Raw genomic sequence first — 26870 nt, 5'->3', positions numbered from 1 at the left:
TGCCTGGAATTTGGCCTCAAGGCACAAAATCCCTATAAAAACCCCGGACAGTCTACCCTCCTTCGTGGATTTGGGAACACCTATACCTTTGGGTATAGACCCCTGTCCACCCAGCGCTGCGCTGTTTGTTTTATTGTGGTTTTTCCTCATTGTTTATTTTTTTATAAAAATTGTTTTATAATAAATTGTTCTTTTATTTAACCCAAATTTGCCTTTGCATTTATAACAGATAGGTGCCGTGACTCGGATCGGAGAAACTGCGGGGAATCTCGCTGCCCAGGACGGGTACCCCCACTGATTTTGGCGGCCTGGTGAGTTGAGAGCCCCCGTAGTTCATTCCGATATCCGAACCAAATTTAAGCTGAGATAAAAACCACAATAAAAAGGAAAAGGATCCGGATCGGAGAGCTCGGGAAGGCACAGAGCCTTCGGGAAGCCGCGGCTTGCTTTGCTCGTAAAACGTCTATTGTGCACAAAGACACCCACGCAGGAAAATAGCTGTAAGTACTGCTGGTTGAGTGGGCGATCGGGCGAGTGTGTGAGACGTGATCTGATCACGAAGCGAGTGTGGACTTCAAGGCCGCGTTTCCATCCTCCCGCGAGGGAATTGGCCGGCCGCGAAGGAAGCGATACAGAGTGAAAGTTTTTTTTTCTCTCGACACACACTCGTAAAACCTGAGGCCAAAGGGTGTCTCGGGAACTGATCGCAAGGAACTAAAAGGGGAAGGATACGTCTTGTCGAGCTCGAGAATTGGTAAACCCTTTTAGTTAACGGACCCAGGTAGAGGTCCAGGAGAGGATCAAAAAGTACCGATTACAAGAGACCTCAGCTCAGCTCGCTGAAAGGTGAGTATCGGCAAATTTTGATTCCTAAAGTAAGTACACAACGCAGAAACAGATATCGACTCCCGGAGAAGTCGAAGAAAGGTAAGAATATATATATTTGCGAAGTATGGGGCAGAAAAAGAGTAAGCTTCAAAGAAGAAGCACAGGGAAAGATTCCTCCGATCAGGGGGAGGAATCACCAGACATCCCACTGGAAAGTCCCTTGGGGTGGATGCTAAAACACTGGGAAGATTGTCCCCAGAGGAAGGGGAAATCAAAGGAGAAATTAATACATTATTGTATGGAGGTTTGGGGAGGACAGGAGTTGAGAAGTCACCTCACTTGGCCAGTGTTAGGCACATTTGAAAAATGGACGTGTAATAAGTTATTCTCCTATGTGGAGAACAAGGTCCCCTCAGATCCTGAGGAGAGGGAATATGCTAAGCTCTGGGTAAATGTCAGAGTAGGGCTATTCCCAATAAAACAAAAAGAAAAACGTGAGTCGAGAGCTGAGTCCTGGGAACCCCTCGATCACTTACCACCCCCATATCGTGGACCGGCGGGACCTTCCTCTGCAGATCAAGTGGTGCCTTCAGCACCCTTGGGCCCCCGAGACCAACCCACTGAGATACGTGTGTCTCAAGCGGGAGACTCGGGGCCGGCAGCGATGCCGGCAGCCCTTCCCCTTTCCCCGCCTGTAAACACCGTAACCACAGCAACCTCCTCGGAGGTTTTTCCTGCACAAGGCTGTGGATCACCCTATCCGTCCCTGCCGGTCCAGCCGCCACAACCGGGACCCTCCCATACAACGGAGGGGATTCCTCCCTTCAGCCGGGTGGCGGCAGAATTCCCACAATTGATAACAGGGAGGCAACCCACAATCACCAATTCCCCTCCCGCAAGTAGAACCCGTTTGAGAGCGAGAATGACGGATAATGAATGGGGAGAGAGTGAAGGGGGGCACCGGTTGTTCCCTCTTAGGGAAGTACCGACGGCCCCGGGAGTGATCGGTTTTGTGAATGTACCCCTTAACTCTGGAGATGTAAGGGCATTTAAAAAAGAGATGGGGCGGTTGTTGGATGACCCTTTTGGGGTGGCTGAGAGGTTAGATGAATTTTTAGGGAGTAGTATTTATACCTTTGACGATCTTATGGCAATCCTGAGATCATTGTTTAATCAGGAGGAAAGAGAGATGATTAAATAAGCCGGTATCAGAGACTGAGACAGACGCAATCCACAGGGGACGCCAAGTAACCAGAAATGGCCTAGCGTAAGCCCGAGCTGGAATGCACAGACGGAGGAAGGCAGACGGAACATGAGGGATTTAAGGAGCATAATTGTACAAGGTATAAGAGAAGCGGTCCCTAGGGGCCAGAATATTAGCAAAGTTTTTAGAGAGTGTCAAGGAAAAGAGGAACCACCCACTGAATGGATCGAGAGATTACGGCGAAGTTTACAGATTTACTCTGGGACTGACCCGAACTCTCCTGTGAGGGAGGTTCTGTTAAAAACACAATTCGTTGCTAAATCTTGGGAAGATATTAGGAGAAAATTAGAAAAGATCGAGGGGTGGCAAGATAAAAGCCTCCAAGAGCTCCTAAGGGAAGCTCAAAAAGTATACATGAGGAGAGAAGATGAGAAGCAGAAATTGCAAGCTAAAATTTTAATAACTGCGGTAAAAGAGGTCCAGAAACAAGAACAGATGCAGGGTAAGTTTAAAACACTACCCGGGAAAGGTCGAGGTTCTCACCGGGCAGCCCCGGCCCCACGGAGAGAGCCCCCTGAGTGCTACTACTGTAAACAGGTAAGACACGTTCAGCGGAATTGTAAACAAAAAATAAAAGATGAGAAAATTTTTCAGGAAGATTAGGGGTGTCAGGGGCTCTTTAATTTGGGGACCAGAACATCCAAGGAGCCCTTGATAAAGTTAAAAGTGGGACCCCAACGACAGGAGGTAAGTTTTCTTGTGGATACTGGGGCAGAGAGAAGTACCCTGCAGAAATTGCCATACGGATGTGTGGCTAGCAGAGAAAAAGTTTTTGTAATCGGTGCAAAGGGAGACCCCTTTGAAGTACCTGTAATAAAAGATGTGGAAATAGAATCTGAAAATAAAATTTGCTTAGGGAATTTACTATTAGTAGAAGAAGCAGATTACAATTTGCTGGGAAGGGACATGATTGTCGCTTTAAGAATTAATATCATGATTAAAAACTCTGAATTGGTGGTAAAAATATTTAAGTTGACTCCTAAGGATGAGGAGAAAATAAACCCTGAAGTATGGCATTCAAAAGGAGAGGTAGGAAAGCTAGATATCAAACCTATCAAAATAGAAATCGAGAACTCTGAGGACCCCATAAGAGTTAAACAATATCCCATCCCGATGGAAGGGAGAAGGGGGTTGAAACAAATAATTGATGACCTCCTAAAAGGGGGAACTTTAGAACCTTGCATGTCTCAACACAACACCCCCATCCTGGCTGTAAAAAAGACGGATGGCAGCTTCCGATTGGTCCAGGACCTACGAGCGGTAAACGCTAGGACCCGGACTAGATTCCCGGTGGTGGCCAACCCCTATACTTTACTAAATAGGCTCACACCAGAAGATGTGTGGTATAGTGTGATTGATTTGAAAGATGCTTTTTGGACTTGCCCTCTGGATGAAAGGAGTAGAGATTATTTTGCATTTCAGTGGGAGGACCCAGATACAAACCGTAAGCAACAGCTAAGGTGGACGGTCCTCCCCCAGGGGTTTGTGGAGTCTCCGAACCTTTTTGGACAAGCTTTAGAACAAATGTTAACCCAATTTGCTCTTGAGGACAAGACAAAGCTTTTGCAATATGTAGATGACTTGCTAATAGCTGGACCGACTGAAGAGAGCGTGAGGAAAAGCACGATTGCCTTGTTAAACTTTCTAGGAAGGAAAGGTTTGAAAGTATCAAAATCCAAGCTGCAATTCACAGAGCCTGAAATAAAATATCTCGGACATTGGATATCTCAAAGGAAAAAAAAATTGGACCCGGAGAGGGTAGCAGGCATCCTTGCATTGCCTGCACCAAAAACAAAAAGGCAAATTAGACAAATTCTAGGTCTCTTGGGATACTGCAGGCAGTGGATTGAGGGTTTCAGTGAAAAAGTGAAGTTTTTATATGAAAGATTAAACACTGACAAGCTGAAGTGGACTGAACAGGATGAGTCTAATTTTCAGAAATTAAAAACTGTTCTTATGACTGCCCCGGTACTAACTCTACCAGATACGAATAAAGAATTCCAGTTGTTTGTGGATGTGAGTGGACAAACAGCACAGGGAGTCCTGACTCAGGAATGAGCAGACAAAAAGAAGCCTATAGGGTTTCTTTCAAAGATCTTAGATCCAGTCAGTCGGGGTTGGCCTACGTGTTTACAAGCAATTGTAGCAGTGGCTCTGTTAGTGGGAGAAGCGAAGAAAATAACTTTTAGGGCTCCCCTGGTAGTTTACACTCCCCACGATGTGAGAAACATATTGCAACAAAAAGCAGAGAAGTGGCTGACTGATTCCAGGCTCCTGAAATATGAAGCCATCTTAATCAGCTCACCCGGTTTAGAATTGAAAACTACTTCTGCACAAAATCCTGCTCAGTTTTTATTCGGTGAACCTCTAGAGAAGTTAGTGCATAACTGTTCTGAGATCGTGGAGCTGCAGACCAGAATAAGACCAGACTTAGAGGATCAGGAGTTAGAAGGGGGAGAGAAGTGGTTTGTAGATGGATCCTCGAAAATTATTGAGGGAAAAAGAAAATCGGGATATGCGATAATAAATGGTGCATCTGGGGAAGTTGTAGAATCTGGTCCTTTGAAAGCAAGTTGGTCTGCACAAGCTTGCGAGCTCTATGCTCTCCTAAGAGCCCTCCGGAGGTTGAAAGGAAAGAGAGGGACCATATACACAGATTCACGGTATGCTTTCGGTGTAGTACACACTTTTGGAAAAATTTGGGAAGAGAGGGGTCTGATAAATACTAAAGGAAAAGACCTAATTCATGGGGAAATAATCCGACAGATTCTAGAGACAGTCCGGGAGCCGAGAGAAATATCAGTTGTCCATGTAAAAGGACACCAGACAGGGTTGCAGTTTCAAACCCGAGGTAACAACCTAGCCGATAAAGAGGCAAAACGAGCAGCTCTGCTTACCGTAAGTATTCCCGAGGTGACTCCGGAGGAATCACCTGAAATCCCCATGCTCCCTTCAGAGAAAGAGATTGAAGAATTCAAGAAAATAGGGGGAGTCATGAAACAAGGAAAATGGTGGTTACCTGATGGGAGGGAACTGATCCCGAGGGGAGTGGCAAGGAGAGTATTACAAAGACTACACAAACAGACCCATTGGGGAACTCGGGCGCTGGCTGATCAGTTCCTGAAATTTTTCGGATGCAAGGGGATTTTTGAAATTGCCAAACAAGAGGTACAGGGGTGTGTGGTTTGCCAAAAAGTGAATAAATCCAACTCCAAACAAACTGTTTGGGGAGGGCGGCCTCTCTCATACAGACCATTTGAGAGGATCCAGGTGGACTTCACCGAATTACCAAAAATCGGTAGATATAAATTCTTATTAGTAATAGTTGACAAACTAACGCACTGGGTAGAAGCCTTTCCCAGGGCAAGGGCTACGGCCCAAACAGTATCAAAAATTTTATTGGAAGAAATCATCCCTAGGTATGGGATAGTGGACTGTATTGATTCGGATCAAGGAACTCATTTCACTTCAAAAATTATAAAACAAATTTCAGAAGCTCTGGGTATTAGGTGGCAATACCACACTCCCTGGCATCCTCAGAGTTCCGGGCAGGTGGAAAGAATGAACCAGACACTTAAATCCCAATTGTCTAAACTCATGATAGAGACGAAAATGTCATGGATTAAGTGTCTCCCCCTTGCTTTACTAAATATTAGAACAATGCCCCATTCTGAAACGGGTCTGTCCCCTTTTGAAATGTTGTACGGGATGCCATACAAACATGGAATGCCAGTAGGACACCCTCAAGTGGAGGATGTGCAAATACAACCATATCTCATTGCTATCAACAAAAAATTTACAGGAACTGCGAAAACGAGGACTGATCCCCCAAAGCGCCACTCTGGGATTCGCAATACACCAGATACAGCCTGGGGATAAAGTCCTCGTCAAAGCGTGGAAGGAGCTTCCCCTCACCCCCCATTGGGAAGGACTTTTCCTGGTTCTCCTGACCACAGACACAGCTGTCCGGACCGCAGAAAGAGGTTGGACGCACTCATCTCGAGTAAAAAAAGTAAAGGAATACGACACCTCCAAGTGGAAAGTCACCACCCCTCCGGGAGAACTAAAAATTAGACTTCAGCGTCACCACAAATGACCAGTGACGACCAGATAAGTTGTATCAACCCTGAGTGTGATTGTTTTCCGTTTATACATTTTAAGTGCGCCTATTGTAAACAGATTTGGGTAACCCACTGTTGGGGAGGGTACAAACCTAAGGGATTGTGTACAAAGTGTCTAGAAAAGGAACAGGATTTGACTAGCCGTCTCTTAATACTTGCCACCAGGGCGGGGTTGTTGGAACTCGACTCTCCTGAGTGGTTCCTACTTTTTCAGAAAGGGATAAGGGGGAAGCTAGACTCCAAGGCAGAAGCTTTGGAAATCGAGTGCCGAAAGACAGTAAAAGTACCGTGCAGGACAGACACGATTAAGTCGTCTCGGTGGGCTGCTTTCAAAACAAGGTACGCCATAAGGACTACAAGGGCCCCTGAAGAATATCCTTGCTGCCGGGAAGATGGTAATCCCCGCCGTATATTTTTATATGGGCGAAGGGCAAGGCAGAGGGATACACCGGTGGGGAATCCTGATAGTCCTGAATCTAGCCATGTGCTTGACCAAGGGAATGAGCCCCGAGGTGCCTCTGGGGGATCATCCCCTAGGGAAGTGTGAGCAGTGCCAGACTGCCACAGATGCCGGACGAATAATTGACTGTCCTCCAGAACAACAAAAGGGGTTTTGTTTATCCAACGGCACTCAGTATAATCTCTGTGAACTACAGGGGGAGGTCTGGTTGTTATCACTCAAAGGCAAGTCTTAAGGACGGGCAGTCTAAAACTCCTATGAAAAGAAAAACTGAAGCTTCCCATTTCAGGTATAGGAGAGAAGTGGGAATGCTCCCTCCAATTCCAATCTGCAGCCAATGTAACAAAACTGTCTGGATAGGAGGAAAAAGACAATCCACCTTTTTGGCATATTATAAGGTTAACCCTTTATGTTACAATAAAGCAAACTTAAAAATGTGTACCATGGGAGGGAAAGTGTATTGGGAAGGTAGAAATTTAAAACATGAAGAGAAAGCTTTTTTTAATAATGAACCGATAATTCTTGATTTGTTAAAAAGTGGTGATGACCGAGTATGTTTGCAATTCGACCAAGTGTTCTGCTTCTCCAGGGATGAGGAAGGGATGGACCCTGAAAACAAAATAAAACAACTAACCCTAGAGTTAAAGAGGCGAGAAGTGGAAGCTCGGAAAAAGAGGCTAGAACAAGAGAGGCTTAACTCTCTTAGTGAGCACTATGAGCAATTAGAGAGACAATACAGCAATTGGGGATTGCCAGCCCCCAACCAGAACCTTTTCATAGATCTAATGCAAGAAATAGCCACAGAATTAGGTCTATCTAACTCTTGGATCTGTGGCGGTTTAAAATCGGCTGAAAGGTGGCCTTGGAAGGGAGAGGGACTAACCCCAGAGCAACTTCTAAAATGGGAAGGCTCTAAAATATCAAAAACGAAACAAAGACCAGAGGGATGGGTTATAGACCAAAGAATAATCGGTACCGTCTGCATTAGCAGAGAAGGAAAAGAATTCACTGATTTAGTAGGCTATACCCCGTGTGTAAGCACACTCACGGTGAATTCGGACAGCAAAACAAAAACCTGGCAACCTGAACCACCCGCGGGCTATTGGAGTCGCTCCCGGGGAAATAACTGTGAATGGATGGAAATAATTGGACTTTGCTGGTACAAAAACTCTGGGGCAAATCCCTTCCATGAGCTAATAGGCCTGAAAGAATATTGGGATGATCCGGCAAAGTTGAACAAGGGTTGGGAAGCTCCTGATGGCATATATTGGATATGTGGAAAAAAGGCATACAGCGAGCTACCTAGAAAGTGGAAAGGATCCTGCACACTTGGAATAATTCGGCCCTTTTTCTTTACTCTACCTAAAACAGAGAGTAAATCATTGGGAGCCCCTCTCTTTGAGACATTAAACAGACAGAGGAGGGAATTAAAACGGGAACTACCAATAGCGGGAGGCAACCAAAAGTGGAACGAGGAAGAATAGCCTGCCGAAAGAATCATTCAATATTACGGGCCCGCTACTTGGGCAAATGATGGCAGCTGGGGTTACAGAACCCCCATTTATCTCCTCAACAGACTTATCAGGTTGCAAGCGGTGGTAGAGATAGTTTCCAACCACACTTCAGAAGCCCTAGAACTCCTAGCCAAACAACATTCACAAATGAGAGCTTTTGTGTATCAAAACAGACTAGCTCTCGATTATCTGCTAGCCGAGGAGGGAGGAGTGTGTGGCAGATACAACGAATCCGAGTGTTGTATGGAAATAGACGATTACGGAGAAACAATAAAAGGATTGGCTGCTGAAATAAAGAAAGTAGCGCATGTGCCAGTCCAAAAATGGAATTCAATCCTACAAGCCTCCTGGTGGGACCAGATATTCGGGCAAGGGGCTTGGTGGAAGAAGCTAGTATTTTTCATAACTTGTTCAATTGCCGGAATCATTTTCCTTCCCTGCTTAATTCCTTGCTTCATCAGACTAATTCACTCTGTTGTGCAAGGAATGCAGATTGCCACCCTTCCAATCGATCCTGAGAAGGCACAAGGGAAACCTACTTCCCTCTCTAAACTAATGAAATTAGAGGAGGAAAAGGAAAACAAAAACGCAATGAAGGCTTTAAAGAATTTTGAAAATAAACATAACCTGTCACAAGAATATTGTGGGAATTCACTAACGGACTGGGAGGAAAATGAATGTGATTGAAAATTATAGTCCTTCCCCCGTAGAATTGGATAAAATAACATGAATTTTTAATGTGATGGATTATTAGGCGGGGGACTGTGATAAATGAACTTGTAAAAATTCGTAGAAATCTAAATAAATATATTTGTAGCAATAATAATATAAAATATAAAGTACAGTGTGGCCCACAAGTCCTTCCCAGATCTAGTCGCGAATTCCCACTCAAGAGATAACGACCCTAGCCGGCGCCCATCAACGGAAAAGAATGAACAGGACATGGACCATCAGGCTGACAGGGACAGGCTCGGCGCCCATCAACGGAAAAGAATGGACAGGACATGAACCATCAGGCTGACAGGGAAAGGCTCCGCCGAGATACTCATCACCGGACCTGAACACCCCGCCTTGCAGGCCACCGTTGGGGGAAGCAATCAGGCAGACAAAGGGAAAAAAGTCCAGCCGAGATATCCATCAGCTCCAACCCGGATCCAACCATCCCATCCAGATGGCCTGAACCAAAATGAAATCAAGAAACACTCAGAACTTCTTTACATATGAGGAGACTCTGTCCGGACGTCTATTTGACTCTATTCTCCAACGCCAGGAAATCAATTCATACAACAATCAAGGACCCTTGGTGAATGGTGCCTGCCTGGAATTTGGCCTCAAGGCACAAAATCCCTATAAAAACCCCGGACAGTCTACCCTCCTTCGTGGATTTGGGAACACCTATACCTTTGGGTATAGACCCCTGTCCACCCAGCGCTGCGCTGTTTGTTTTATTGTGGTTTTTCCTCATTGTTTATTTTTTTATAAAAATTGTTTTATAATAAATTGTTCTTTTATTTAACCCAAATTTGCCTTTGCATTTATAACAATCCTGTGAGACTTATATTGTTTTATTTTCCCAGGAATGATACTGTGAATGTGTCTTGGGGATGGTTTATTATCCCATACAGTTTTTGGGGTTTTGCTTGTTTGTTCCCAGGGTGGCTGCTATCCCAGCCCCACCCCTCATCCTCCCCTGCCTCTGTGACTATCGCAATGTTTGGGAAGCAAGCTGGGGTTTCTGGAGGCAGCTGGGGGTGGGGTGAGAGGCATCCCCTCCCTTTTAGCGTGGGTTGTTCGACTGGACACGTGGCTGGTATCTCTGACCAGGGATCCTGCTGTTCCTGTGGGTTTTGCCTGCTTCTTTTTGGTTGTTTTCTTTCTTCAACACTGTGACTGAGCTTGCCAGCTTGGCTTCTTTTGCTGCTCCGCTATTGGGAAGCCTAGAGCAAGTGCGTGCACAGCCAGGACCCAGGAACACCTTTGTTTTCTCGATGAGGGGCTGACCCCCACCCTCTGCACAGCCTGGACCTAGGGACCATCCAGCATTGGTGAGAAATCCTGAAGACCCTTTTCCCTACATTGTTTGGGAGCTGGACTGCTACTGCCCAACCCCCACTGTACCTCTGAAATTGTTCCAGGTTTGAGCTACACTGTAGCTTTTCACCCTCTGCCTGACAGGAGGTCCTGCCATTCCAGCTTGCTTCTCCTGAGGTTCCTGCCACAGCTCCTTTTGCTATCCAGAGGGGGCATCGGGATCGGGTGCCCCTGGAGGGTTCAAGCCCCTTCTCCATCCCATCCCGCCGGCTGCGTCCACCATTGCCCACGTGAGAGGGAGATGGCCAAAACTTGCACCACTGCACCCCCTGCAGCCGCGGGGGAATCATTGCACCCTCCCTGCCTGCCTGGGGAGTCACCAGCGCCCCTGCTGACTGCAACCGTAACTACACCAAAGGGGAAAGTGCAGCCAAGAGAAGGTTGTTATTGAGTTTCGGCGGGGGGGGTCCACAATTTCAATATCTAGCATTCATTCAAGTTTTTTTTGTCTTTCTTTTTCTGTGCCTTGTGGGCACCCTTTTTTTTTTTTTTGTCAATAAACAGAGTTTTATTCACTTTCACCCCCTGGTATCAATTTCTCTCATTGACAGAAGAAAAGGGAGTAATCAAAGCCCTTTCTCCTTAGAGGAAATGCTCATTCCAGGGCATTTGCTCCTGAAATTTGTCTTGAAACTGAAACAGAATGATGCCAGCACATCATGTGGAGGACCAGGCATAAGCATGTTTTGTCTTAAACATTCTGACTGTTACAACAAGAAATGTGATTGGAAGAGAGAATCTGAAGGATTTGGCGCAGAGCTGCTATGAAACAACTTCCTGCTCTGCCTTGAGACTTACTCAGTCCCTCATCCCTTGACTGACTTCCTGGAGGAGAGTTCAAAGGACTGGCTGTATTGGTTTGGCACAGTCTGGTTTTTGGCACTGGGTGTGGGGCGGGGGGGGGGGGGGGCGGGGGGGCAGGGGCACAAAGACGGCTCCTGTGAGAAGCTGATGGAAGCTTTCCCACCATGTCTTGCAGAGCCAGTGGCTGATGGCTCTGAAGATGGACATGCTGCTTGCCAAAACTGGGCCAATGAGAGAGGTTGGTAACACCTCTGTGATGACATTTAAAAAGGAAATCAAAACAAAGTCACAGGTTTTTGCTCTGAGTCAGAGAAGAGGAGAAGATGAGAACATGTGAGGGAAAACAACATGGAGACACCAAGGTCAGTGGAGAAGGAGGGGGAGGAGGTGCTCCAGGCTCCGTAGCTGAGATTCCTCTGCAGGCCATGATGAGTACCATGGTGAAGCAGGTTGTCCCCCTGCAGCCATGGGGATCCACTGGGTGTGGGAAATGGGAAGACAGAAACTTCCACAGATACTGAAGGGTTTGATTTACAGCCTTGGAAGAAGCTTGGGTTAATGTAATGATAAAGGTACACAGACATTAAGTAGAGAAATTATAAACTTATGTTCCTATAGTTGCAAGTAAGAATATGCCTTAAGTAACAAACTGTATTGGGTGAGATGGTGGAGTATTTTAAACTGTGATAGTGTGATTTTATAGAGTAATCTAGGAATCTAGAGGTTGTAGTGCAGGCATATGTGTGTATGTGAGCTAGCAGTCTATTGGCTGAAAGGTAGATGCAATACGGCAGAACTTAGCAAAGTTGATAGGTGAGAAAGTAAAAATAAACTCTGTGTCAAATGTCTATTGGACCAAAATGCTATATATTTCTGTGTAATAAAGAAACTTGTGACTACCTTTGAGCTATAGCTGACTTTTTTACTCCTCCAAAATCTCATACCTTCAGACTGAGGCCTTATCTGATGTATTTGAGCAATAAATCATCTTAATAGACTCGGTAGTCCCATCCCTCTTTATTTATGGCCTGACAATTTGGTGCTTCTGTGAGGCTAATCATTGGAAGTCAGAAGTTAGGTCCGTCCTAGCGGACATTTTCCCGGGACATGTTTTAGCCTGAAAGGAAGGCTCTGCAGCACCGAAGGATGGCTTAAAGGAAGCTGACATAGTCTCTCACTGGACGAGGACGGCAGGAGTATCTGCTTTACATCATCTGGCATGGTGAAATCAGGTGAGCACTGGGGAACTTAAGATGGGTCACTGTGTTTCAAAACAATACAGGGATGTTTATAATAAGTTAAAGATTTATATGTGTTGTAGTGAGGGTTGTTAGAATGTTACTAAGTTGGAGATTGTTAGTTTATGTTTGTAGCTGTTAGCCTGGAATGCACACCCCCCCAAGACACGGCTCCTCTCCCCCTCCATCTCTCGGCTCCCTGCCGGGGGCTGGGTTTACCGTGGTTACCGGAGTTTTCTCCCACAGACCCCTCCGTTTGGGTCCTTGCCGCCCCAAGGGGTCGTCCCGACCCCCCTCCCCCTCTGCCCCGCAGAGGTGAAACAGCGGGGAGCCCAATAGAGTGGAGAGAAAGCGCTGCTGTAATTTCCAGCAGTCAGAGCCGCTCCGTGTTTCTCTGGCCCCTGCACCAGAAGGCGCCGGAGTAGTCCTGGCAGGCGAGCTAGCTCCCAGCCTTTGTTCTCCCGGTCCGTTTGGAGTTAGTGCCTCTTGTTTTTGTGCATTTTGGGGTTCCTGTGTCCCATCTAAAGGGGCCAGGTGTGTACCTTTACCTCCTCCTCCCCCCTGCGCTTTCAGGTTTACTCTGTACATCCCAGCCATGATAAGATGTTTCTTGTTCAGAGGAATGTACGTCTGTTATTTCTTATCTTAGTGTGTTTAACCTTGATTTGTAGAAAGTTTGCAAGTTTTTTATCTGTGGAAAATAACTGGTTCTTTTGAAACAGAGAAATTAAGAATTAGGAAGAAATGCTTAACTAAAAGGGGTGTCTGACAAAAACCATACCCTGACACCCTAATCCACAAGAACAAGAAAAAGAGTCAGACTGCAAGATGAGATAAGGAGCTGGAATACACAAACAAGATGCAAAGACAAAGGCACCACAGGATAAAGGAGATTCCTCGGACCCTAAACCGGAAGAAACTGATTTGAAGTCTGTCCTGGGTTGATTATGATGTTAAATTGTATCCCCATTCGTCCACCTAACCCAGACACAGGTTTTGTATTCTTAAAATTCCATCTAAGATGTGAAAAACGAAGTTCACTCCTGTAAAATTTTAAAAAGGTTTAATAAAGACAATAAGAGACATAAAGTAAAGCAAAGAGTTACGGCCGGGTGCCTTGGTGCGCTGCCAAGAGCACACCGGGTATCTTGGGAATACCCTTTTTATCCCATCTTGCTGTGAGGGGTTAATGCATATTCAACACATGTCCCCTCCCTGGTTCCGCCTTCTTAGATCATGCTTTTGCACAATTTTATTTTCTGCTGGTCAGCATATTTTTTGCTGGTCATTATTCTAGCTGGTCAGCATTATTTGAAGTTTGGTTTCCTTTCTTCTGCAAATGGTCACTTGTTGATAACAATCCGGGCCCCTCATCCTTCCTTTGAGGGCAGCTGGTCTTCATATCTTTCCCCCCTGCCAACGTCCTGGTACTGGCTTTTTGATAACAGTTTGCTCTCCATTTCCTGCTGCTGATAATAGCCTGTTTTCCACAGCTTGATCCTCCCATTGTCATGCCTGTTGGAGTTATCTTGCCTTGTCCAGATGAAACATATCCTTACCATTCAGAATTCCTATCTAAGCCTATAACTTGCTAAGAGAGAAAAGAATATAGCGAAAGCATATAGTATATATTTATCAGAATAATTGTGAAAAGCCAATATTTACAACATGAATTCACAACATAAGAGTAAAAGTGAGTGGAAAAGAAGCACCGAGTCTGTTATCAGAGACTGTACTTGCTCCCCCCCCCGCATCGGCAGTTTTGACTACAGCACAGACAGACAACAAGACACAGATCGCCTTGGCTTTCCAGCTAGCCAGAGCAGAGAGGTCTTCCTGGACTGTTTTCTTTCCCTTTTTCTGAAACAAATCGAACCTGCTCTGGACTGGGGACTCGGGGGAGCACCGGGAGCTTGCACCCGTGGACTACCGGGAGCCCAGCCTGGGCAGCGGCATTTTCCAGCGCCAGAGGGACTGATAACAGAGCGAACACCCACAGGAAAGAGACCCTCTGAAGTTTGTCATCTCTTCTGAAGGGCGAGAGGTTTTGTAATTTGATATCGTTCATTTTTGTGCTGGGTAGTGCTGTGCCTGTGAAATAAACAGGTTTTTTCCACTTCTCTCAGAGAAATCTCTTCCCGAACCGGTTGGGGGGTGGGAGAAAGGGGCCACGTGGGTTTGCTTCCCGGGGGGAGCCCCACTGGAGGTTTTCTCCCAAATTTGCCCTAAACCAGGACAAATACACCATGGCATAGATCCGCCCTGTGAAATCCGAATCAATTATTCCTCGGTGCACAATGATGCCCTGAGCAGTGGTACTAGACCTCCCCTCAAGAAGAGCACTCATGGCCTCACCCACCAGACCAAAAGCATCCAAGGGAGCCCTGTACATCCTGCAAGAGTCTAAGACAACTGTGTCCACCATGCAGACATCAAGTTCCCCAAAGAGGGGAACGGAATGCAGGGAGGGGCGCGGCTGGTGGAGCAGTGGCACCACCCCACGCCACTGCCAAGGGCTGTCCCAGGCTTGCGGGGGGAGAACATCGCAGCACAGGACCGGCAGAATCCAGCCTGGCATCCTCGCCACACCTGGTGCCCTCCCCCCACGTCCAGTGAAGCTGGCATGGGAGGGGAAGCGTCTGGCACCGCCCCCAGCACAGCTGAGGTGCGGTTCCAGAGCACCCAGTGGCCGCTCCGGGCTGCTGGGCCACGCAGAGCTACCATCCCGGGTCGGAGAACCCCGCCACTTTGGCCCGGGAACCCGTGGCCATGCCGCAGCCCCACGCAACCCCCGGGACTGCCCCTCAGCCACCAGAGCCTCCCACGCCCCTCAGCACCATGGAAACGCCCGGACCGCCTCTATCCAGAGCTGATTGGCTCAGCCCAGAAGCCACACCCACGGTCCCGCCTCCACTGGCCACGCCTGCCTGCCGCTCCTGCGGGGTGGGCGGGCCCTGATGTGACGTCACGTGGAGTGCCCAGATTCATACCCAGAAGTGCACCAGAAGCAAGAAGCAGCATCCCAGTGCCGGACCCTGGCCCCGGCCCCACGCCCAGTGCAGTTCCAGCTTCGCCACAGATACAACCAAGGCTTTCCCAGCCACAAGGAACCACACAGCAGAAGGAAACACAAGATCTCCAGAGAGGGAATCAAAGTCTTCAACTTACTACCAGCTCAGAGGGACAAGTCCCTACAATCCCGCTGTCAACAGCTTCAAATACATTGATGTTCAGAGCAGACAACATCCCCACTCAAGACCTGCTGATCTTTTGGATGGAGGTAAAACAAAAAGCAATTGAAAGCGGGAATATAGAGGGGTCTGAACTGATCTCTGCACCCATGTATTTACCATCAGAAGAGGGCTGGCAGCAGGGAGGGGGAACAATAGGAGCATTCCCAGTTGTTCAAGGTAATGGCACAACACTTGATAAATATGTACCCTTTAACTGGCAAGTACTTTCAGAGCTACGCCAGGTGGCTGCTAAACATGGGCTAGGGTCTCCTGCTGTAGCAAATATGCTTAGATTTGTACCTGCTAGTGAATTAACTCCCTATGATATGAGGCACATTGCAAAATTAATCTGTACTTCAGTGCAGTATATGATGTTTGAAACAGCCTGGAGATCCTATGCAGAAGACCACGGGTTGAAAAATTCAAGAGCTTCACAGGAGGACCCATGCTTTGGGACAGGGATCCCTCAACTCATGGGATTGCACCCCATGGAAGATCCACAAACCCAGGCTTGCTTGAACTCTGCAATTCTAGCACAAGTGAAAGACTTAGCAATGCGGGCTCTAACAAAAATTACAAACTTGTCAGTGCCAACCCAAAACTATTCAAGCATAAGACAAAACCTCAATGAGCTATATATGCAATTCATAGAACATTTGCAGGATGCTATGGAAAAGCAGATTTCAAACAGTGAGGCAAGGGGTCAATTAATGCTACAATTGGCACGAGATAATGCAAACCAAGACTGTAGAAAAATTATAGATGCATTACCTCAAGAGAATCCATCTCTGGAGGAGATGATTACAGCATGTGCAAAGGTTGGCAATGGATCTCATAACATGGATATGCTAGCCAATTCTATTACAGCTGCTATTAAACTCACACCCCATTGCTACAAGTGTGGACAACAAGGCCACGTGAAGATAAACTGCCCACACAAGCCCACTCCACAGGGACATCTCAGGAATAAAGAAATGGTAATGCTACCTGCAACCAATGTGAGACAGTAGGACATACAGCCAATGTATGCTGGCCCAAATTTCATGTTAATGGGCAATCTCTCAAAGACTGGGGAAACAGGATGCTGAACACGAAGGGGAAACGTGTGATGACACAAGTATTTTCCCACCCTCCAGCATAAGCCTGTGTGACTAGCTCACAACAAGGACAACGGGATCAGCTGGCATGGATGTTTCCACCTCAATCCCAATAACCATAAACTAATTACAGGTGCATAAAGTCCCTCTCAAGGCCCAGGGGCCCATAGGGAAAGGACTGAGTGCACTGCTGTCTTGGTTCTAGAAGACAGGTGTCTGCTAGGGAGGGCAGGAGCCTCCCTTGGAATGAAAGAATGTAGACCCCCTCCCTCCGAATTATTATAATTTTGAAATCAAGGGGCTCTCAGGCAGAGATCTGGGGATAGGAATAACAGTTCTTTACTAGTATAACCAGGCCAACAAACAACAATAACTACAGCATTAACAAGAAAACAGAAACAGGGACCCCGTGACAGCTTTCTCGGCTGAGACGGGATGGAGGAGAGGCTTTGCTTCCAAACCCCCTCGGGCGGGAAGTCCCAGTGCTTCTGCAGGGCTCCGAGGAACAGTCGACTGGAACAGCAGGGATGAGCAGAGATCCTGGGCCTGTGGCTGAGGTGTATCAGCAGCTCCGCGGCGGTGCCTGGCACTGCCACACGTCCCGGCAGGACAGGGGGTGCGAGGCCACCAACAAAGAAGGAAGAAGGAGAAGAAGCTGCAGCTCCATCTGGGTGATGGCGAAATTCCCTTCTCTCTACCGAAGCAGCTCCGTGCCCAAAAAGGGCGCCCTTGCTAGGCAACAAATTTGGTGCCGAAACCTGGGATTCAAATTCGAAAAACGGGATTCAAATCCAGAGAGTGAGGATCGCCTGGAAAATGGGAACAGCGGTCAGGACAGCTGGACTAGTCCTGGCGTGAGAGACGTTCCTGGGCCCAGAAGGAAGATGGAAGCGCTCGTAAAGGTTGTATCGCAATTACATAAACAATGGGGAATAGACTGTAAATCTAAAGACTTTACACTTGCTATTGCAAGGCTTTTGCATATTGGGGTCATAGACCAACCAGTGGAAATTCTCCACCCTGAGGTGTGGGACGAATGTACCAGAGCCCTCACTAATGAAACCATGGATTCGGGCAGTGGGAAACATCTTAAGTCATGGGGGAGGGTTGTCAAAGCTTTGCAAAAAGCTAGACAAGAGCAAGAGACCTGGAGGGCAGCAAGAAACTGTTGGCCACCCCAAAACTGGGAGTTGGAGCGGCTACTCAGACTTTACAGCCCCCAGATGAGAGCGGCTCGGCTGAGCTGAAGGGGACACAAGAGGGTGATTCGTCCCCTCAATCCCCGAATCCTTATCTGCTCTCAAAGGGACAACAGAGAGCAGAAGTTTTTTGGAGAAAGTTAACAGAAGAAGCCAGGAGTGCTGCAAGAAAAGCCCGGGGGGAACCACCGCCCTATGCATCCCAAGATGGCACTGAGCAAAAAGACAAAGAGCGAGGGGAAAATGTCCTTAGTGAGAACAAAGAACAAGCACTGGCATTGATGGATTAACATAGTCAGGGGGATGGGAAAGATAAGGTATGTGAGGAAGAAAGAGAAACTGAAGCGAAAGAGATAAGATGCGGGGGAGGTGTTCAGAGGGAGAGGGAAAGGAATGTAAGAGAGGGGGGAGAGGGGGAGCCAAGAGGGGAAAAGGAACAGAGGGTGGAGTGAAGGGCAGAGTGAAAGGTGGGGTGAAAGGCGGAGTGAAGGGCGGGGAGAGCCAGGAGGGAGGGAACAGCCCGCCCACAGGTGATGTAGGCGGGGCCGGAGCCCAACAAAAAGGCACGGGAAACCGGAAATAATGAGCCGGTCGAGTTCCGACTCCGACAGAGATACTAGCAAGGATGAACGGTCGGAGACTGACTCCTTAGAGGAGGAAACAACAAAGATAAACAAGAATATCCCCCTCCACATTAAAAAAGAACTGAGAGAAGATACCCCTCTCACAGACTGGGGAGAAATAAAAGCTGCATGTGCCAGCTGGGTCCCCCCAGCTGTGCTAGCATTCCCAGTCCGAGTGACAGAGGGGGGACAGAGAGTTCACTCACCAATAAACCCTAAAGATGTTAAAATGATTGTTAAAGCAATTGCAGAAAAAGGGCTTAATTCTGCCATGGTCACCTCTCTTATTGATGGTCTTTTTGGAGGTGACGATCTGCTCCCTTTTGATATAAAACACACTTGTAGATTGATTTTCAATGGAGCAGGAATGATTGTTTTTAAACAAGATTGGGAAGACAACTGTGCCAAACAACTAGCCCAGGTAACCGGGGCGGATCACCCATTGCACGGCTCCAGCCTGCAGCGGTTAATGGGCACAGACCCAACAATGATTACACCTCAGGTGTAGGCCCAGGGTCTGTGGGCCCACGAAATTATGACAACCACTCGTGCGGCCAGAGAAGCTATTCGCACAGCCTCTAGAGTTATTGCTAAGCCATCACCATGGTCTACCATGAAGCAAAACGAAAGTGAGAGCTTTGCACAATTTGTAGACCGCCTTCAGGCAGCTGTTGACTCCTCTGCCCTGCCCTCAGAGGCAAAAGGCCCAGTCATGGCAGACTGCTTACATCAACAATGCAATTCGACAACCAAAGAAATCCTCCGATCATTACCGATAGGGTCAAGTATCGCAGACATGATTAAGCATGTCCCGAGGGAGGAACAGGTAGCCCCGATCCAAGCTGCAGTCTGCACAGCAATCACTAATGTAATGGCATGCTTTAAATGCGGCCAGGCAGGTCATGTTGTTGCAAATTGCCCCAAAGGGGGGTGGGCCCTGGCAGCGCCCATCTCACAGCAAAACCGATTTAAAGGGCCATGCTGGGCTTGTGGGAAAAAGGGGCACCTTGCCAGAGAATGCAGATCCAAGGCTCAGGGAAACGGGAGAGGGAGAGGACAGCAGGGCCGCACACAGTCCTCTCCCACTTGGGATGTGAGGCGGCCCAGCTATGCCAACCCTGCAAGGAGCGAGGTGCTCCCAAATCCATTACCCCCCCGAGAGGTGACCACTTTCATGACTCAGCCGGTTACTCAGCCAACCTTGCCTTATCTGCCACAGGGACAGCAGGGGTCACACTTGGGGGACATGACCCCAGGGTGGCCCTGGCAGTAAGGTGTGACAACCCGCGGGTGGTATGGGGGATCTGCACCCTTTATGACACCCCAGGTGATCAGAGTATCCCTTCTGGGTCTATCAGTGTTCCTTTTCTAATTGATACAAGGGCAGATGTCACAGTCATTCCAGAGACAAATTGGCCTCCGCTCTGGAAACTAGAGGATGCCCCCATGGTAGGCAGGGTTGGAGGGCTGTCACGGGCTCGGAGAAGCGCACAGCTAATAGCCATTACACTCCACACAGAAAAAGGGCCAGAGAAAATTATTGCCCTCTTCCCGTATGTCATGACAGGAATCCCAGCCCTATTAGGGAGAGACGCCCTAGCTTTGCTAAAAGCCAGGGTAACAAATTTACCCTAAGGGCCACTGCCGCGTACCCGCTGCCACCAATCAGGCTCTCTTGGAAATCATCCTACCCGGTGTGGGTCAAGCAGTGGCCCCTGTCCAAGCCTCGATTAGATGCCCTTCTTGAGTTAGTTAACCGTGAATTACAACAAGGTCACATAGAGCCATCTACTAGCCCGTGGAATACTCCTGTTTTCGTAATCCCTAAACGATCCAGAGAAGGGTTTCACCTCCTCCACGATTTGCGTGAAGTAAATAAGAAAATTCAACCCATGGGGCCTGTTCAAACACTGTTACCTATGAACTCTATGGTGCCAGAGGGCCAACCCTGTGCTGTTCTTGATATCAAAGACTTTCTTTTCTATACCCTTACATGAAGAAGACAAAGAGCGGTTTGCTTTTTCCGTGGTGTTTCCAAACAGCCAGCGTCCCAACCTACGCTTCCAGTGGAAAGTGCTGCCTCGGGGGATGGTCAACTCACCTACAATCTGCCAAATCACAGTCGATCGAGTGCTAGCACCGATCCGTCATAGCAACTCGACTGCTACCATCATCCAGTACATGGACGACATCTTGATTGCCATGCCCTCGGGAGGTCAGGTAGACCAGTTAGTGTCAACAATCACAGAAACTCTAAAAGCAAATGGCTTTGAAATCGCAAGCGTGAAAATAAGAAAGGGGCCTTGTGTAACCTTTTTGGGGGTGGGGATCACAGACTCTTACATATCCCCTCCCCAGATAAAGATCCGTCGAGACATCAAAACGCTCCATGACGTGCAGCAGCTGGTGGGATCCCTGCAATGGCTCCGCAACATCGTCCTAATCCCACCCAAGAAGATGACCCCCCTGTATGATCTCTTGAGAGGGAAAAATCCATGGGAACACAAAGCCCTGACAGCAGAAGCAAGAGACTCTCTTGACTTTATCGAACAACAGGTATCTTTAAGTTCCCTTGCCAGGTGGAAGCCCCAGGTACCACTCGATCTGTATGTGCATTTCACAAAGGGAGGGGGAGTAGGAGCACTGGCTCAAGGCCCCCCAGAAAAAGCTCACCCAATACAGTGGATAGTCCTGGGAAAACAGACACGTGCATTTTCCCCAGGAGCTGAGTATCTCAGCAGCCTCATTATGAAAGGCAGAAAACTTGCCCTGAGACACCTTGGCATTGAGCCAGCCAAAATATTCCTGCCTTTCTGCAAGCAACTCTCGACACAGTCAACAGTGATGTCGGAATACCTGGCGACAGCCCTGGTCGGATTCGGCGGAGACATTCAGTATTCTGCAAAGCCCCCTTGGACTCAGATGCTGGCTGTTGTCAACATGGACCTCCCACAAAAGGTCATAGACCAGACCCAACCAGGACCAACAGTCTTCACAGATGCATCCTTGACAACCTCTACCGCGGCTGCGGTGTGGCAATCGGAGGACGAGTGGCACTCCGTCAAAGCAACTGATCATACACTCTCAGTCCAGCAGTTAGAAGTAGCAGCTGTGGTACTGGCATGCGGACTGTTCCCAACAGAGCATCTTAACATTGTAACTGATTCAATGTTTGTAGCCAAGCTTTGCCTGGCTATGTCAGGACCCAGCATATCAACATCTACAGCAGCTCTAATGCTAGAAGAAGTGCTCTCCTCTCGAAAAGCTACCATATCAGTCATCCACGTCAACAGCCACGACCCGGTCAAAGGGTTCTTCCAGGTCGGCAACGATAAAGCAGATGCTGCCGCAAAAGGATTGTGGACTCTACAAGAAGCTCGTCAGCTACACAAAACGCTGCACATCGGAGCCAAAGCACTAGCAAAGAGATGTGAAATCTCAGTTGCTGATGCAAAACATGTAGTAGCTTCATGCCCCCACTGCCAAAAAGCACCGTTGTGGTCCTGTGGAATCAACCCCAGAGGCCTTAAAGCCTCAGAGATATGGCAAACAGACTTTACATTGTGCCAGCTGTTGAAACCCCGAGCATGGATTGCAGTAACAGTGGATACATACAGCGGAATGATTGTAGCCATGCAGCACCTGAAAACCAACTCCAAAGTAGCTATCCAGCATTGGCTAACAGCCATAGCTTGGCTCGGCATCCCTAAGCAAATCAAAACAGACAATGGCGCAAATTTTATCTCAAAGCCGAGCCGGGAATTCGCCTCCAAATGGGGTATCATTCTAGTGCAAGGCATCCCGTACAATAGTACAGGACAAGCCATTGTTGAGCGAGCAAACCAGACCTTGAAAGCCAAGCTAGAAGTGTTAGCAAAAACAGAGGGCTTTACCAATTCCATTCCCCAAGCAGACCAGGCGCGCTTGCTAGCAACTGCACTGTTACCACTGAACCAATTCCCTAGAGGAGATGAAACAGTCCCTCCCAAAAACACTGGGCCACTAGAGCTCTAGAAGAGGGCCCGCAGGTCATAATAAAAAATGAATTAGGAGAGTGGGAGCAAGGTTAAAAAAGATGGTAAAGTGGTGTCCACTTAAGTCAATAAAACCAGACCTTCAAAGTAAGACTAACAAAAATTCTGAAGTTTTGTTTGCAGGACTGGATCATTGGGTGCCCGCTTGATGCATATGCTCCAGTGCGGGAAGGAAGCAATGAACCACCAGATAACCCGAAGACGCCCAAAACTCCAGAGCCTGTGAAACCCAAGCGACAACGACTTCTGTGTGTAATCTTGTTTTTAGGGCTTCTTAGCAGCGAGCAGGTTAGTGCAGAACATAACCCCCATCAACCATTCAGGTGGATCTTACGCCGTGCTTCGAGCGAGGTGATTAAAGAGGTAGTCACAGCAGGCACCCCAAGGTTCTTTGTGCTCATTCGAGACATTTTCCCTAGCATAGCAACTCATAACATCCACCCTCGCTTTGAGCTGTACCAGTCATACTGGTGCCCAGCCGCCCACCCAGGCAAAGACAACTGCCGCCAACTAGGATATTGGTTTTGTGGCTATTGGGGGTGTGAAACAATAGTCCTGAGCATCCGGTGGGCACCACCAAAAGCAGACGAGTTTCTGCAAGTAACCTGGGGTCCGGCAGGCTTTATGCATCCCAGTTTCAACTCCATAGGGCAAGTGTTTTATGGCTTTTATGATGATCAATCTAAAGTCTGTCATCAAATGCTCATGCAGGTCCTGCAGCCAGCAGACGTGGGTTGGACCACCGGAAGAATGTGGTCGGTATTCTTGCATAAGCCCGGCAAAGATCCCGGTGAAGTAGTACAAATTATCTGACTCCCGGTCGTGACACCTGAAGCAATTGGCCCCAACCTTGTAGTACAAGCTGAGAACTCACGATCTAATAGTCTGTACCCGTTGCGTAAGCAAGAAACTTCTCCCCAAATATCTGAAGCCACTGCTTTCGATTCGCTCTATTGAATGCTGGACGCCACCTTTTTACCTCTAAATCAATCCAACCCCAATGCCACAGAATCCTGCTGGCTGTGCTATGACACACAGCCCCCTTTCTATGAGGCTGTGGCCCTTAACAACCAGCCGATGTGGTCTAATGCTGAGGCCCCAGTCCAGTGTCGCAGTGAATCACCTTCTCTCAGAATCACCATCAGCCACATGACAGGGCAAGGGTTTTGCTTAGGCAAAGCCACTGTTGTTGACAAAAAAGTCTGTGCAACCACCGTGCAAGCTGACAAGTCTAAGAAAAGAGCAATTGCCCCCCTGTCTGGCATGTGGGTTCGCAACCACAGTGGACTAAGCCCTTGCATCTATACCCAAAGCTTTAACTCCCCTGCTGACTTTTGTGTATTAGCTGCTATCATCCCCAGGGTCCTATACCACTCCGGAGAAGAAGTGAACCAGTACCTTGAGCGGGCAGACTGCCTTCAGAAAAGAGAGCTGCTGACAGGACTGTCAATAGCAATGCTGCTCAGCTTAGGAGCGACCGGTACGGCCACTGGTGTCTCCGCCCTGGTAACCCAGAGTCAGAGTCTCTCTCAGCTACAAATGACTGTAGATTAAGATCTACAGAGAACTGAGAAATCCATATCCTTTCTAGAAAAATCAGTCTCCTCACTCTCCGAAGTTGTTTTGCAGAACAGGCGAGGTCTCGACCTTCTGTTCATGTAGCAAGGAGGCCTCTTCATTGCCCTGAAGGAAGAGTGCTGCTTCTACGCAGACCACACCGGAGTAGTGAGAGACACCATGGCTGAGCTACAAGACAGACTGTCCCAACGGAAGGCAGAGAGAGAAGCCCAGCAAAGCTGGTTCCAATCTTGGTTTGACCAATCTCTGTGGTTGACCACCCTGGTGTCTACCCTGATCGGGCCAGTTGTGATGATCTTATTAGTGTTAATCTTTGGACTGTGTGTTTTAAATAAGCTTGTATCTTTTGTCAAGAGACGACTAGAAAGGGTCAACATCCTATTTGTAGAAAGACAGCAGATGCTCTAAGAATACACTTGGTCACTGCATGTGCCTTATGTTTACTAATGAAAAACTGCGGTGTCTATTTTATAAGTTTTTAACCTTTTAGTTAAGTATAGTGTATCTTATACTTTACTCAAGTTTATAATATCTACTTTAAAAACTTTTCATAATATAGATAAGTTAGATAAAATGTTTAGAAATAAATTTACATAAAATAACGTTAGAACTTTCAAGACTAATACACCTTATATTTTAGCAAATTTAGTTAATCATAAAGAAGGGGGAAATGTGGGAGCTAGGGCCCGGCAGTCGGAAGATATCGGGATGTAACGGAAAGATAGTCACCCCCTTCCTCCTTAGTTATGGTAATGAACCCCGTAATTAGCCAACAGCACCTAGCTGTGATGAAAGCAGATGGGAGTAACACTGTGAACCTAAGTTATGAAGTGTCAAATTCTCCAGCATTAAACGCCATTTCTGCCATCCATCACACTGATGTTTGTGTGCAGTTTGGACCGAGTGGCCAGGGGAGGCCACCGTGCTGCTCCTGAACCGGGGTGTCTGCCTTGCTAGGCAACACTCTGCAAGGTATCTTTGTGCACCCAGGTGTTGTTGATGCTGATTTTACAGGACAAATACAAGCCATGGTGTCAACCCCTACTCCCCCTGTAACTATCTCTGCTAAGATCTGAATCGCACAACTTATTACTTTTAAATCTTCTGTCCCCAAAGCAGATTCTAAGGAGTGAGGAGACCAAGGCTTTGGATCAACAGAACAGCCCCAGGTGTACTGGACTCAGGTCATAGGTGATCAAAGACCTAATATGGTTTGTACTGTTACGATGCCTGAGGCAAGGCCCTCGCAGATAAAGGTCAGTGGGGTGACTGACACCGGCAGACATCACCACCATCTCTGCCAACACATGACCTTCATTCTGGCCTACCACACCTGCAGGATCTGCTGTTGCTGGCCTCGGGGGACCATGCAGAGCTTCTTGAGCAGCAATCCTGTGTTAATCAAAAATCCAGAAGACCAAATAGCCACAATTTGACCTTACATCACTGCAGCACCACTGAACCTGTGGGGGACGGATGTTCTGTCTGCATGGGAAGTCAGGGTGGGAACAGATTTTTGACAGGGGCCACTGTATTGATGGGCGTAAGTTATCCCACACCAGCCCTGAAATGGCTTACAGATCAGCCCGTGTGGGTACCACAGTGGTCCCTTGAAAAGGAGAAGCTAGATGCCCTAAAATCATTAGTACAAAAACAGCTAGCTCAAGAACACATAGAACCATCTATGAGCCCTTGGAACACCCCAGTATTTGTCATCAAAAGGAAATCTGGTAAATGGAGGTTTCTCCAAGACCTAAGAAAGGTCAATTCTGTGATGGAAAGCATGGGCACATTGCAAGCCGGTATGCCATCTCCCACAATGATACCTGCCTCATGGGACATTCTGATAGTGGACTTGAAAGACTGTTTTTTTACTATTCCACTGCACCCCGATGATACCCCAAAGTTTGCTTTTACAGTGCCTTGTGTTAATAACGCGGCACCAGTGCAACATTATCAATGGAGAGTACTTCCCCAAGGAATGAAAAACAGTCCTACAGTTTGCCAGTGGTATGTTGCACAGGCAGTCTCATCAGTGAGAGAGCAATTTCCAAGAGCATACTGTTATTACATGGATGACATTTTGATTGCAACCCAAACCAAAAAAGTGCTTTCAGAGATTCAGCTAAGCCTTCTGTGAGCATTAAAAACATTTGGGCTGCAGGTAGCACCAGAGAAGATGCAGCAGCAAGCACCCTGGAAATATTTGGGACTCAAAATAATGAACCTGACTATACAACCACAAAATTCAGTTTTCAACCAAAATTCCGACACTAAACGATGCACAAAAACTTTTGGGTGCCATCAGCTGGGTCAGACCTTATTTAGGATTGATCAATTCACAATTAGCACCTTTATTTGACCTCCTAAAAGGTGATCCAGAATTAACTTCCCCTAGAAAATTAACCCCAGAGGCAAAAGCTGCTCTCAAAACAATGAAGCAAGCCATCACAGACAAGTCCACTGGATATGCCCAGAGGTGTGTATCAATGTATTTGTTTTCATTGTAAATCTTCACCCTACTGGTATTATAGGGCAGTGGAACACTCACTGGCCTGATCCTCTACACATCCTAGAGTGGATGTTTTTACCTCATCAGCCAAAAAAGATGGCACCCACAGTATTTGAGCTAATAGCACAATTAATTATCAAATGTCATCACAGGTGTTTACAGTTGAATGCCAAGGATCCTTCACAAATTATTATACCTGTGGCACAAGAACACTTCGAATGGTGTTTTGCTAACAGTGCAGCTTTGCAAAGTGCCCTGCAAAACTTCACAGGAC

Source organism: Pseudopodoces humilis, chromosome 12 (assembly GCF_049639895.1).
Source record: "Pseudopodoces humilis isolate 2021_Gansu_Grassland_sample_001 chromosome 12, ASM4963989v1, whole genome shotgun sequence".
Taxonomy (NCBI): domain Eukaryota; kingdom Metazoa; phylum Chordata; class Aves; order Passeriformes; family Paridae; genus Pseudopodoces; species Pseudopodoces humilis.
This window is presented reverse-complemented; position numbering follows the sequence as displayed.